General features: G+C 43.3%; 1 protein-coding gene across 2 annotated transcripts in view; it reads left to right on the forward strand.

Moving 5' to 3' along the window:
- Positions 1 to 11,151: 11,151 nt before the first annotated feature.
- LOC147034564 (rab11 family-interacting protein 4-like) overlaps positions 11,152 to 15,691 on the forward strand; it is an 84,563-nt gene continuing 80,023 nt past the window's right edge. The window contains exon 1 of one of the 2 annotated variants that reach the window (XM_085885352.1): positions 11,152 to 11,303. The gene's annotated coding sequence lies outside the window, so the exon portion shown is untranslated. The remainder of the gene's footprint in view (positions 11,304 to 15,691) is intronic. The other variant, XM_085885362.1, reaches the window with a different exon arrangement.

The raw sequence follows: 15,691 nt of genomic DNA on the forward strand, positions 1-15,691 counted from the left end.
GCTTTCTGTGATGAATTGTGTGTACCCTCTCTGTCATTTTGTAACTTTATCCTCGCTCATGAACAAGTGCTCTAATTTTGGAGGAGGGTTGGCAACCAAAAATGAGGCAAAGAGAGACCTTAGCTGGAGCTGAACCTTAGGAGTTATGTTTGTGGAGCAGATACAATGCACACGAATAATTCTGGGTGACACTCGTGTGAAGTCTGCCTTGACAACATGCACCGGTTGCTAACCTGTCGGAATGACAGCATTCACCTACCTTTCAAAGGGAGAAAGCAAGGTCCCAGAATTCTGTGCCCCTTGAGTATGAAAATGTGAAATTGTGCAATGAAGCTGCAGAGAGAGAGAGATAGATATGTCGATGTCCTTTTAGGTGAATTACCAAGGTGTTGGACAAATCTGCACTTTGAGGGGTGTTCCAAAAGTTGTTAGAATGAGATACTCGGGAGTCGAAGATGTGCCAAAGATTTGTTATTTTTCAATATCTGACGCATATCCTCAGCATCGACATCAATGTATCATACTCGGAAAAGAGGGTCGGTGCTGCTGAAATCTCTCAAGAAAGATTATGTTTTGTGGTTCGCTGTTGTCTTCCCAGATATCTATTGTATAAATGCATGTCTGTTTGTGCGTTCGGCTGTCCCTTGCTTCCGGCGCTGTTTTTCAAAAGCTAACGCACGCAGGCAAAACTCAACATTCAACCATAAGAAATGCACGACAGCAAACGAGATACATTTTAAATGTATAAATACAACATGGAATTGCAGTTTGTATATTAACAGTGCATTAAGATGCGACCTCGGCTGACATGATGGCTTCGAGGTACCAAGCACACACACTCGCCTCCAAGCTGACTCGTCTCGGTTCAAATCTCAGCCCAGCTATAAACTTTTATCCTGGGGTTTTACAGACTGGGTGAATCATCGTTGTGTTTGCTGTCCCTCCGATGGATGTTAAACTGGGTGTCCCATCCACCGACATTAGTTGGTGGACGTTAAAGATCCCCAAAGATAAAGTGTTGCTCAGGAAGCTGCTTTTGTGGCATCAACACTTTGTGAGAGTACGCTCAACATAAAAAAAGAAAAGGATAGAGCATGGACGTGGGGGAGAGAGGGGAGAGGGAGCGTGAGGGGGAGGAGAAGTTTCCTTCTGTATCCATCGTGTCCACCCCATTCCTCCGCACACTCATTGTTCGTCCAAGGCTTCCCTCAATTTTGTCCTTCAACTCCATCGTTGGTTTACCCCCCCCCCCCAAATTCTACTGTTCATTTTGTCCTGTTGTGTCGTGATATGTACTCGCTCTTCCACAAGCCTTGACTGTCGTGTGTACAAAAAAAGTCATAGGTTGGCAACCAATTGTGCAGGCTTGTTGGGCCAAATGGTGTTTCTGTGTTGAAGTTTCTTGGAATGGAAGTCATCTATTATATATTGTGAACCATGGTGTCTGTCTCCTGTTTATGGTGGCCGCTTCCGCACTGCATTTGAAAGGCTTAATATTAACTTTTGAGATGATGGGAGAACAGGCATGAATAATGGTGATGCCAAATATTTTTTTCACAAGCAGACTATTTTGCCATCTTTTTAGACAAAGTGAACCTCCGCCGCCAGATGTTGCACCACCATTTAATGGTGGGCGGTATAAGTAGCTCAAAGGTTTAGATTAGATTAACAGAGAAAATCAGATGATTCTCATTTGCATAAGTGTTGAAACCCTTTGAAAAATTAACCCTAAATCATTTCAGGAGAAAATTATTTGTTTGTAAGGTTACAAAGTAAGATTAATAGGTTTCACCTGAATGTATTCAGTGGTTTCACTGAGTTTTAAGCTGCAACTCACTTGGTCAACCAACAAGGCAAACATGAGGATCAAGAAGATGTTGACGGATGGTGTTCTGCTGCAGTGGGGCTCAGTGTGTTGAGATAAAGCCTGATTAAGTTGAGAAATAAAATTGAAAACCTATCTTGTTTCCATATGTACTTGGAGTTGCAAAACATTTTTTAAGAAGAAAAAGAGCAATCGGAAATTGCAGACCCTCACCAGGACATTTGTGTACTGGTGTGTTATGTAATTAATAAAAGACATAATTAGAACTGCCACCTATAACTGTTGGTGATGATGACCGGGTACCAAGATGTCCCGCTTTGATCGGACACCTGACCCTGACCCGTGATGATTTTTATTATTCAATTGAATTCAGAATGGGATTAAAACAAATTCAATTCAAATCAAATGGAAGACCAAATAGGTACAGTCCTGCCTTGGAGTAATCAGAAGGAACCCAAACAAGGAAAAAGCAAAGATGGTCATCAGGAGGAACCTGGATAGGATTTGGGTTTCAGATGCTACTCCTCTACCCTCAAACCCATCCAGGTGCAGCCAATTGAGCCTTTTTCAAAAAAAAAGCAAAAAGAACCCAGATTCAATCATTCTTGCTGTCAGATCATGCGTCCGATCAATCCAATGTGGGTGCCAGACCATGTGATCTATCAGTTATTCGTGAATACCCTCGTATCCCCAAGGCTTGGGGAACATTTGTGTGAAGTTTCCCCTCGATCTGTCCAGTCGTTCTGGAGAAGCAGGTTTTTGTAAGTTTTAGAGTAAATCCAATATGGCTGCCAAACCATGTGACGTATGACATCATGTGTGTGAACGTTTTGTTCTTCATGGATAGCGGGTCCTACATGTAAAGTTTTGCCTCGATCTGTTCAGCCGTTTCAAAGAAGATTTTTGAAGGTTTAAAAAAAAAAAAATCAATACAACTGCCAAACTAAGTGATTGATGATGTCATCAATTTTTTTTCTATGGACCAATTTATCCCTCGATGCCCCTCAAAATTTTTGTGCTGATCAGATGTAGCGTTCTATGTATGCAATTATGACGTCGTAACGAAGGCATCTATGACATCATGAAAAATCGCACTTATTCCCCATGTTTTTCTTATGTGGAATGTTTTTATGATATAATTATGACATCATTGGTCATATTGTGTGGCAAACATGTTGGAAAAAAGGAAAAATTTGGACCTCTGTATCTCTGAAACAGCACCATGGAAAAAATTGAAACTTGGCACCTCACAAGTGTTCCACATGGGCAATAAGTATGATTTTTAGCTCACCTGGAACATAGTTCCAGGGAGCTTATGGGATGGCGCATCGTCAGTCCGTCTGTCCATAAACACTTGCAACTTCTCTGAAACTACAGACACTATTTTGATGAAACTTGACCACAACCTTCATCACCTCGTATGCACCAAAGTTTGTTCACAGCATTAAGAAAAAATAGGGGCAATGCACCAGGGCGCTCACCTGGTAAAATAATGATACTGAGGAGGAAGTCAACATGGGATGGAATCAACAAAATGTACCAACGAACCAATGCTATGGGGAATACTTTTGGGGGGCAACCTCTCCGCCCCCGCCTCCCCCCCTCCCATAAATCCTCTTCGACCCGGAGAATTTTTTTTTAAGCCTGAAACAACTTTAGTACATCACGTCTGATGAAAATTGTGATCAGGTTTCATTGAAATTTTGCATGAAGTTTCGGAGAAAGCAAATACATATTTCGGAGGGCAACCTCACCCCCGTATACCCCCTCAGCTCTGAATGACGTGGCGCGGCAAAAGCGTCCGCAGAGAGTGAACAATTCGCTCAGAACGACGTAGCGCGGTACCGCTTTCGGCAATGGGCACTCGGCAAGTGCCTTAATCACTCATGCAAGCACTCCAATTAAATTGTTGATAAGGAACGGTTGGCCAGGCTGTCGCTGCATATCATAAACCCTTTAACTCTAAAACCCATCTTCACTGCACATGCAGCAGTTAATGAAATAAAATTAATTAATGAAATAAAATTACTTCATCCACAAAAGAGTTGCAGCTTTATGTGGAACAACATTTTGCCTGCTCGTCTGTGCACGTGTCACATGGTACATCAGTTTGAGGTCCACGCAAACGTTATAACTACATTAGACCGGGAGCACGGGGCCCTGAGCTCAAACGAACGAGGTACTAATATCTGAGCACAGGGTGCATGAATGAAGTATCAAAAGACATATAGAAAGTTATTTCTGCCAGGTACCACCCTCTGCGTAAGGACCCTGGTGACCCTCCAAAGGGGTCCTTAAAATTGGCTAGATCAAACATTGGAAGTACCAGTTGGTATCACTTCCATACGATGCATATGACCAACCTTACAACAAAACCACATGTGACAGACATGCCTACTACTGCAAAAGGCCCCCCAGAAGCCCCAACAAGGGCCCCTAAAAAGGGGCTAGCTCAAACATTGAAGGTACTAGATAAAACCAGTTTTAAAATCATATATACATCCCACAGAGTGTAAAATGTCCATTACCAGACAAATTGTCTGCTGCATTGGTCCTACCAGAACCCCCAAAAGTGAGCTCTAAAAAGGGCAAAACATTACAGTAGACCAAAAATACACAATTGGCATAATTTTGCACATTATGCCGGCACACCATTACCATAGGAAACATTTATGTTTAACAATTTAACAAAAGAACTACAAAATACTAATAAGCCTACTGGTATCACACTATGAACCAGTAAACTCGGAAAAACTACAGGCTCATATTGTACTGAAACACTCGGAAATATACGAAGACATAAATAGTTCTAATGTTTCCTAACTTCTCCGAACATAATTATTTTCCGAGTTTGGAGATGTTATATTAGGAGAGGTCAGGGAACATTAGAACTGTTATTACTTCCAAAGATTTCCGAGTTCGGAGATGTTAGGAGTTAGGAAACATCAGAACTATTTATGTCTGCGTATATTTCTGAGTGTTTCAGTACAATATGAGCCTGTAGTTTTTCCGAGTTTACTGGTTCATAGTGTGATACCAGTAGGCGTATTCGTATTTAGTAGTTCTTTTGTTAAATTGTTAAACATAAATGTTTCCTATGGTAATGGTGTGCCGGCATAATGTGCAAAATTATGTCAATTGTGTATTTTTGGTCTACTGTAATGTTTTGCCCTTTTTAGAGCTTACTTTTGGGGGGTTCTGGTAGGGCCAATGCAGCAGACAATTTGTCTGGTAATAGACATTTTACACTCTGTGGGATGTATATATGATTTTAAAACTGGTTTTATCTCGTACCTCCAATGTTTGAGCTCACCCCTTTTTTGGGGGCCCTTGTTGGGGCTTCTGGGGGGCCTTTTGCAGGAGTAGGCATGTCTGTCACATGTGGTTTTGTTGTAAGGTTGGTCATATGCATCATATGGAAGTGATACCAACTGGTACTTGCAATGTTTGATCGAGCCAATTTTAAAGACCCCTTTTGGAAGGTCACCAGGGTCCTTACGCAGAGGGTGGTACCAAGTAGAAATAACTTTCTATATGTCTTTTGATACTCCATTCATGCCCCTGTGCTCAGATATTAGTACCTCGTTCGTTTGAGCTCAGGGCCCCGGGCTCCCGGTCTATATTTTAAAACGTCCGTTTTTTAATTTTTTTTTTTACCAGATTTGCTTTGATTCCCTGAAGAGCACCTCGCGAATACTTCTGAAAATATAGACACAGATCTGGCAGACACTATGGATAGGCAGTCCCTCTGGGGGACATGGCGCGAGGTCTAGCAGTGAATGCATTAAATCATCAAGCTCAATGAGGCTGGTTAATTTTGTTACGTTCCTTAAAATTTTTGTTGACAATAAAATTCTCCAAACAGTTGAAATAGATGTTTAATGCTTTGGAAATTTGACTTTTTCTTGTGTATGTATGGAGGACGGAACATAGCCTTACTTGCTTAAAGTAAATAGGTTTATCGGCTTAGTTATGACTCGTTATTTCTTTAAATTATCAGATTTCACAACAGATTTTGACACTTATGTAGTCCGGACGACAACTGATCCTCAAAACCAAATAATATTTTGACGATTATACTTTCATTCGTCCGTGAGAGTAGATTGTGGAAAATCGTCTCATATGATGCATGAAATCACTTCAAGCTCCTACTTTGAAAACTATAGTACTGACAAAAGCGATGTATACAGCATTTCGTAGTTATGATGAACAGGCCTTAGATGTGAGTGAGGAAATTGAAAGAAAAAAAAAACTTTATCGTTAAGAAATCGTTGCAGCCTGTTCCAAGTCAAGGCATGGTTTAGCAGGTCAAAAAAACATGTCAGCTTCAGACCCCAGCGAAGTTACCCAAGAAATAGCTTAAGACCCAGACAGCGAAGTGGCCGAGGATCGCCCGATAAAGGATGTAATTAAATACTGCTGTTAATTATCTCCAAAAGGGGTGTTTTAATTAACCCAAACACCCAATTTTCACTCTTGCACTTCCTTAGAGTTTTCATAGTATGCTTGCAAAGTTTCAGGCCGATGGGTTTTATGGTTTTGGAGTTATGGAGGACACACACACACACACACACACACACACACACACACACACACACACACACACACACACACACACACACACACACACACACACACACACACACACACACACACACCCTTTTATTAATATACATTTAGAGTACATTGAAAACTGTTCAACGGAGGAAATTGAAACTTTACCGCATGTTACAAGACCATTTTATGTCACGCACATTGAGCGTACATAGAAAACAGTTCGCAATTAGTATCATTGTAATCGCTTCACCCTTTATTGTGCTCGGCTGTTTAACAAGTTCGAATTGCGAACATACCCTGTGGGAGTTCATTTGTACAACTCTCAGGTGAGCGATAGCATGGACGGACGACAGATAGTTTTGAAATTTGGTAAAATTTTCATCGTATCATAAAAAGAAACCAGAACACCTCACAAGAGTGAGGCTAGTTTCATATCTTCATTTGCCATTTAATTTTGTGTTGGCATTGCCCAGCGCATTTAATATATATTTTAATGATTTTAATAAAATGGGCCAAAAATGGGCCGTTCTTCGGCCCAAAGGACCGCAATCACACTTTGGGCTCAGTTAATGCCTGGGGATTGGCCTCTCGAATATACCTGTCACCTGCCAATTTTCAACGAATTCTGTTCACGAATAATGGAGAAATAGATGTTCAACTGAAGTGTACACAAGAAAAGAGAGAACATGAGTGGCGTTTGGACCCCGTGGGGTAACAGTGAAGAAGAAGAATAGTAATATCTATAATTCCAGCAATGTGTGTGTGTGTGTGTGTGTGTGTGTGTGTGTGTGTGTGTGTGTGTGTGTGTGTGTGTGTGTGTGTGTGTGTGTGTGTGTGTGTGTGTGTGTGTGTGTGTGTGTGTGTGTGTGCCTGTGTGTGGCTGTGACTGCTGTTTCTCGACAACCACTGGTCCGATCTAATTGAAACTTGCCAGTTACATTGCTGGGGACCTGAGGATGTGCCTTTTCAAGGTTTGATATTAATCGGACAAGTGCTTCCCAAGTTATGGCCATTTATTTACCAAACCAATGACAGAACATGTTGCTGCGTAGGCGTGGCCGATGCGTCATTTAGTTACCAATTACAGGACACGTTGCTGCGTAGGCGTGGCCAATGCGCCATTTAGTTACCAATGACAGAACATGTTGCTACGTAAGTGTGGCTGATGCGCCATTTAGTTACCAATTACAGGACACGTTGCTGCGTAGGCGTGGCCGATGCGCCATTTAGTTACCAATGACAGAACATGTTGCTAGGTAGGTGTGGCTGATGCGCCATTTAGTTACCAATTACAGGACACGTTGCTGCGTAGGCGTCGCCGTTGGGGAAGAGATCCTCAGCCACGTTCCCCATTACGGGTTACAACGTACGGACTTCCGGATAGTGATGACTTACTGTATTCTAATAATTTCTCGATTTCTTATGCGCATTTATAGATAAACACAATGCCCCAATCCAGTCGTCGTTTAAGAGAGCGAAGAACGGCCTGTGTGGTTGTTTGAAAGTTATTTGGTTTTTTTTGCACATCTGGCCACGCACGTACGGGCACGCACTTACGGTCACGTACGTACGGGCACGCGAGAGCGAAGGAACGGCCTGTGTGGTTGTTGTTTCTGGCATGCGGTTTGAAATGTTTTTTTTTTTTGCACCTACGGCCACGCACGTACGGCCACGTACTCGTAATAATAATAACTAGCCGAAACCCTGTCACAGATGGATTCCGTTCCATGAGCCCAATATGACAACCAGTGGCGGCTCTCGTAAGAGCCGGATCCCAGTCGATGTACTCCATGGCCTTACCTAATGAGGCCTACAAAACGTCCTTGTACACGACATTTTTGGTGTACACTACTCCTTGTGAAGAAGTCCCCTGATGTATGTACGTGTCTACTTTGACGTACAAACACCGTGTCAAAACTTCTCAGGTCACAGCACCGAGAAAAACGTGACGCGACCGCTAGGAGGATCACAAAATTTGTCCTTCAGTATTAATATATAGATAATAATAATAATAAGAAGAATGTAGAATAGTAACACAAAGAAGAAGAGAAAACGAAGAAGAAAAAGTACAATTTGGCGTTTTAACGATCTCCCGGTTGATATATTATTTATCGATCTATTCTGGCATCTTTATCAGCCTTTGGTAGTTATGAATACACTCGGTGATGAGAATAAAAGTTACCTTGTAAAGGTTTATAAATTAATGTACCCTGTAGCACACTTTTCAATTGTTACCATCTTGTTTCCCTTTGTTTTACAGAAACTCTCGTCGTGTCGCATCCCGTGGAGGCAGGTAATCCCGGACGTGCCCCACAACTCGCCGTGTAATCAATGAGCCTTTGTCGAATGTCGTTGTTTATTTCCTGTACAATAGATTATGTTGCCATTGATTATGTGACTGAAAGTACAGGCCAACACGGCAAGACTTGATTACTCGATGTAACTGTCGATCTCCATGAGCTTGTTCACGTGGAGTCGCATGAAGAAGTGTGCGTGCGTCTGTCTGCCTCGTCGTGTTGAGTGTGCGAAACACGTCATTTTCTTCTCTGATAACTCGATGATATCCTTTGCCGTGTGTTAGCTACAAATGCCTGGTGTTGGCTTCATGGTTCGGGTGTTGACCTTGGGATCCCAGGATGTTGAGTTCAAATCTCCCTCGGATGTTGAATTAATACCAGGTGGGGTTGACTCTCCCTCTCATCCTTCCAAGGTCGGATAAAATGAGTGCCAGCTTGCTGGTATCCTGTGTCGGAGTGGTGACCCATCCAGGATTGTAGCCACTAGACAAGGAGACTGCTTCGGCAGCACCAACGCTCTACACAGGGTATGGTCCCGATGGATGGATGGATGGATGGATGGATACAAGGGCCAAATCCTACAAATTTCTTCCATTGAGTGGGACACTTGACTTGATCTTCATGGTCCCACCAGCAACACGTTTGGTTCACTCTGGGTTTTTTATGGACGCTTGCACTGGATATGTATATATATATATATATATATATATATATATATATATATATATATATATATATGTATGTATATATATATATATGTATGTATATATATATATATGTATATATATGTATATATATGTATATATATGTATATATATGTATATATATGTATATATATGTATATATATGTATATATATGTATATATATGTATATATATGTATATATATGTATATATATGTATATATGTGTATATATGTATATATATGTATATATATATATATATATATATATATATATATATATATATATATATATATATATATATATGTCCATGATGAGATCAATCCTGGTTCGACTCTTCGGATCTATATGCTTCAAAATGTGGAAAAGATAGCTGGATAGTTCAGTTCACTCAATGTCTCCAGAATGGTCTTCGGGGACCACAGTGGAGCCATTCCATCCACAGGGAGGTCGAGGTTGTTCATGATGGGATGGAATGTTGTTAGCTGAATCAACGTGCTCTTGCACGATGGGGAACGGTGTTGGCTTTGCAATATTGGTAATTGATCCATCTGGCATTTCCACTGAACATGGTAGTGGCCCTCGTGGCTAGTGAACATGGTAGTGGCCCTCATGGCTAGTAGCTAGTGAACATGGTAGTGGCCCTCGTGGCTAGTGGCTAGTGAACATGGTAGTGGCCCTAGTGGCTGGTGGCTAGTGACCGTGGTAGTGGCCCTCGTGGCTAGTGGCTAGTGAACATGGTAGTGGCCCTCGTGGCTAGTGGCTAGTGAACATGGTAGTGGCCCTCGTGGCTAGTGGCTAGTGGCTAGTGAACATGGTAGTGGCCCTCGTGGCTGGTGACCATGGTAGTGGCCCTCGTGGCTAGTAACCATGGTAGTGGCCCTCGTGGCTTGTGGCTAGTGAACATGGTAGTGGCTCTCGTGGCAAGTGACCATGGTAGTGGCCCTCGTGGCTAGTGACCATGGTAGTGGCCCTAGTGGCTGGTGGCTAGTGACCATGGTAGTGGCCCTCGTGGCTAGTGGCTAGTGAACATGGTAGTGGCCCTCGTGGCTAGTGGCTAGTGAACATGGTAGTGGCCCTCGTGGCTAGTGGCTAGTGGCTAGTGAACATGGTAGTGGCCCTCGTGGCTAGTGACCATGGTAGTGGCCCTCGTGGCTAGTGACCATGGTAGTGGCCCTCGTGGCTAGTAACCATGGTAGTGGCTCTCATGGCTTGTGGCAAGTGACCATGGTAGTGGTCCTCGTGGCTAGTGACCATGGTAGGGGCATGGTAGTGTGCTTCATGACTTCATGCATGTTCATTAGTCAAAAATTTCTTCACTTTTTCAACAAAAACGAAAATTTTGGAGCCCACCACACCCCATCTCCTCGTACACAAATAGTTGTTGTCAACCTTCCTGCCCGAGTTTTGAGAATGACAACAAATGAATCTATTATTCGAAAACGTCCCAGAAACCATTTATATCATGAAAGTTGAGGGAGTGGGGGTGGAGAGGGGGATGGGAGGTGTGTGCTGGAGGCCACTCCCCAGCCCACGCACAATAACATCCGTCCACTTTCGGTGGTGGAGGTAATGAACAGGGAATAGGGAACACGGGACTGTGTACTCCCTGATGCAGCACTCCCTTGGAACCTTATGAGAAGGAACGTTTTCATTTGGCTGATTCCGTCATTGCCGCACGAGTGCAGACTGGTTCGTGTGGGTGCAGGCGAGACGTGTTGTGCGGTGTTGTGTCACGTGTGCGTGCTGAGTTTCCGGACTCCGCCCCGCGCTCGTGACGTCACCAGGTGATGCCTGCTCCGAGTGTTAAGTAGGCGTGGCTTCGCTTCACCGTCCGTCTGGTAACATTGTTCGCGTGGTCTGATGAGGTGGCCCTTCACGCCTTTGCCGTTCGGTGGTGACCTCGATTCGACCATTATTGTGCTCTGCGCTCTCTTTCCCGGTACGTGCGGACTTGCTATGTACGAGCCGATGTCCGGAGTTGCTATGTACGAAGCTTCCAGAAACGTGTAAAGTTGTTATTGAGCGTGGACGGGGACCTGACGGCTTCCCACCCAGCTCGTCGTCTTGTTTGTCGTTCGGCTTCGGGAGTTTGTGTGTGTGTGTGTGTGTGTGTGTGTGTGTGTGTGTGTGTGTGTGTGTGTGTGTGTGTGTGTGTGTGTGTGTGTGTGTGTGTGTGTGTGTGTGTGTGTGTGTGTGTGTGTGTGTGTGTGTGTGTGTGTGTGTCAAATAAAGCGCCGAGGGTCGTCCAAGTTAACCCCGCGGGTCGAGACCGATTGTTGTTCCAACTCGCCAGGTAAACAACAACAACAACAACAACAACAACAACAACAACAACAACAACAACAACAACAACAACAACAAACATTTCACAAGTACCTTCTGGGGAAGTAGATTTCGACCCACGTGACGAGTTACCTGCGATGTTTGGTCGTCCGAACCAGCCTCCCCGTGCTCCGTTCCTGAAAGCTGTTGGTACTTGTGGTGGCAAAAGACCATTTGTAACGACCCATAGATCCTCATTCAAAAGGAAGGGCACAAATGATGAGGTAAACGTACGTCGGACCTCTGGGTCGAACGTGCTGGGCGGCTCTACTCGATGGTGGTGCCTTCAGTTGTGTTTTTTTTTTTGTTTGTTTTTTTTTTCTATTTAAACCTGATTAAATTGAGCATCATGATGATGATTCTAATGAACATGAAGTTGTTTTTCTGTTTGATGTATCCTGTGGTAATTACCATGAAGCTGCCGACGCTGAGGAAACGATGACGTTTTGAGTGTTCACTGTGGAGTGTATAAACTTTCGAACACCTTTTACTATCCGGGACAATGATGGACGGCACCTGGGGAGGTGATGGAAACGATCGAGTGGTGGTCCTGTTTGGTTGTGGCCTCGGGTTCAAGTCGCACGTGGTGCATGTTGATTGCTGTTTCCTCGTACGTCGTGGTACGTTTACCTCGAGGAGTCTCGGTACGTTTTAGGTTTACCTCGAGGAGTCTCGGTACGTTTTATGTTTACCTGGAGGAGTCTCGGTACGTTTTAGGTTTACCTCGAGGAGTCTCGGTACGTTTTATGTTTACCTGGAGGAGTCACGGTACGTTTTATGTTTACCTCGAGGAGTCTCGGTACGTTTTAGGTTTACCTCGAGGAGTCTCGGTACGTTTTATGTTTACCTGGAGGAGTCACGGTACGTTTTATGTTTACCTTGTGGTTGTGGTATGGTGCGTTTACATTTATCATCTCTTTGGGTGGATTAAAGCCTTTGTTGCATTGTTAAGTGACTGACTTTCGCCGGTGTGCTGCGATGTACTATGGCTGCTCAAGATGGGGTGAAGGGTTTGGGTGTTTTATCAATTCCAAGGGAGAGTGGTGACCCGTCCTAAGGGTGAGGGTGTTTTATCAATTCCAAGGGAGAGTGGTGACCCGTCCTAAGGGTGAGGGTGTTTTATCAATTCCAAGGGAGAGTGGTGACCCGTCCTAAGGGTGAGGGTGTTTTATCAATTCCAAGGGAGAGTGGTGACCCGTCCTAAGGGTGAGGGTGTTTTTATCAATTCCATGATAGAGTGGTGGGTGACCCGTCCTGTATTGCTTCTCGTAGGTACAGAAATGTTCACGCCTTGCTGTGAGGTCGATGCTCTGCAAAGAGTGTCCTCGACCAACCACCTCCACCACCACCACAACTGGCACCTTCATTGCGCAGGGTGATGTGTGCATTACAGAGGTTATTATGAAGGTTTTTAATGAGACCTGCAAACTGGAACCGCAGATAAATTAAGTAACACACAAGACAGGTGATTAGTCCCCTACCAGGTTCACCAGAGGGGACTATGCAGGTTTGCTCTCCGTATGTCCCACCTGCAGTCGATGAGTTTATTTTTTCCCATACCCTTTAATGTATTCAACTGAAACTTGGTACTTGGCTTTATTAAGACTTGCAGAACAAGTTCTAGTTTTCAAGGCGTTTCATCAATATTTCAAACTTATGCCCTCTCTGGACTTGGGACATGTATTGTAAGGCAATTCTCGCTCTTGTTCAGGATGTTGTCCACCTGAGTCACAATAGTCCAATATGTACCTCAGGTTTATTTTTATTTTTGAAGATGTAAGTATGTAAAGCACAAGTTAAAAAAAAAAAAAAATTAAGTAGTGTGCATGTTTATTTCTTGGACAGGAGAACGTAGAGGTATGCACACTCACTTCTGACATGTCTCGCCTGGGTCTGAATTGTGACCGAGCTATAAGCTGTCATCCTGGTGTCACGCAGGCAGGGTGAGTTATCGATGTGTGCGCCAACCCTTGGATGAATGTGAAACTGGGCGTTCCATCTGCCAGCATTATTTGGTGGACCTAAAAGATCCCACAATGTCCTTCATGAAGGGTAGGTGAGCTTTCACTGGCATCTGGGCCTAAATTATAAACATGTCTGGAGACTGCGATGGTTCACGAGCAATGTACATTGTACACGGTTCACCTTTTTTTATTTTTTGACCTTCGAGGGGACGCCACGGGCAAACTGGCGGGAATCGGGAAAAACGTAAATGATGAAAGTTGTAGTACTTCGAAGAGCACTACTTGCAAACCAACTTTCATTCAAAACAGTTGAAAACCTGAGGAGCTCGATGCCCAATTTATTTATTTATTTTGACATTTTCTTTGTTCGTGACCTTGTGACCTTGACCTTTTCATGAAAATGAAAAATCTAGCTCCGTGGGGCTATGCAGTTGCCATTGGGCTAACCAAATACCGAAACCCTGCCAGATTTGACAAACCCCCTCGGAGAAGATGCAACTTCAAACCGGCTACCCCCTAAAAACGCATGTTTTTTTTGGGCATGGCTCCGCCCATAATGGGCGCAGCATGCCTATTCTCAGGAAAACACAACTAGATCATGATATAAACCTCCCACCCAAATTTTATCATGATCGGATCAAAACCCACGAAGCTATGCTCGTGGCACAGACAGACAAGCCCGTAGGCAGACATGGGTAGTCTATCAAGTCGAATTTAATCATTTTTCAGCCATTACTAGCCAACAAAAGCATCCATAGTAACAGTTCCTTCTCACACATAACTAGGACATACCATGAACCTACCATACCAGTTTCATGTATATCTGACTCGTAGTCTTTGAGATATAAGGAACTTCGTTTTTGTTATTGTTTTTGACCAGGGTTCATTCAAAGTCTATCTTCTCTGACAGTTTTCATAGGATCCGGCTGGAAATTTTTGACAATGGCTGAATGTACTGCCCACAGTCGCTCGTGGCCCGATTTTTGATTTTCTAAAAAAAAAAATTGAGATTTTTTTGAAAATTTCAAAGGTCCGTTGCTAGGCAACGGATGGGTCCATCGCAACGGTTCTCATTTGCACACAACTAGTTCATGGTATGAATCTACCAACCAAGTTTCATCGAAATCGCCATTGTATTAACGGAGCACTGGACCAGACAGACATACATACATATTGACGGAAATGATGGTAGATAGATTGACTACCCAACAGACAGACACACACACCCAGAACGAATATAGTGGTCACTTACTGACTCGTGAACCTATATATATATATATATATATATATATATATATATATATATATATATATATATATATATATATATATATATATATAATCGCTGCACCCTCAGTTGAGATTCATTATGTTGGAGTGCTGATCCATCTAGGAATGTATCTCAAGCCAAGAAAGTGCTTCAATAGAACCAACGCTCTGTTTTGAGGATGATGTATAATCGTATTGTTATGGACTCAATTCGGATATTACCATAAGTGGAAGCACTCTGGTTCCTCCCAACCCTGTAGGCTGACTTGCCATGGATAACTAAGCAACCACGAATGTCCATTAACTTCTGTCAAATGTAACAGGGTTACCTGTCTCATATCGTTTACCTGAAGTGCTGACTGGATTGACCGAGGTTCATACCCTCAGCGTGCACCCTAACAACTGCCGACCAATAGTGAGTGCACGCTGGCTAACGAGAGTAAATTACATGGGGTGAAACTTCCCATCTAACATTACTGCGGACTGTGCTGGACCAATGGAGGAAAGGATGCTGCGAGCTGTTGAACTGGCCAATTGATAAAGGAAGCGTAAGGAAAAACATGTGGCACAGTAAATACGTGGGGTTTATTAACAAGGGGTATACTTGCAGCTGGGACATACAGTATTCATGTGGTGCACTAAAAGATGTGCAGAAAAGAGACAAAGAGCAGAATGAGCCTGAACTAACTATCTTACACCAGTCTTACTTTGGTAAACGAACAGGTGCCATCAGAATTGCTCCATGGAAGGGTAAACAAGTAACAGATAAGAC

This window comes from Eptatretus burgeri, chromosome 1 (assembly GCF_056783735.1).
Source record: "Eptatretus burgeri isolate ZD-2024b chromosome 1, Ebu_testis_v1, whole genome shotgun sequence".
Taxonomy (NCBI): Eukaryota; Metazoa; Chordata; class Myxini; order Myxiniformes; family Myxinidae; genus Eptatretus; species Eptatretus burgeri.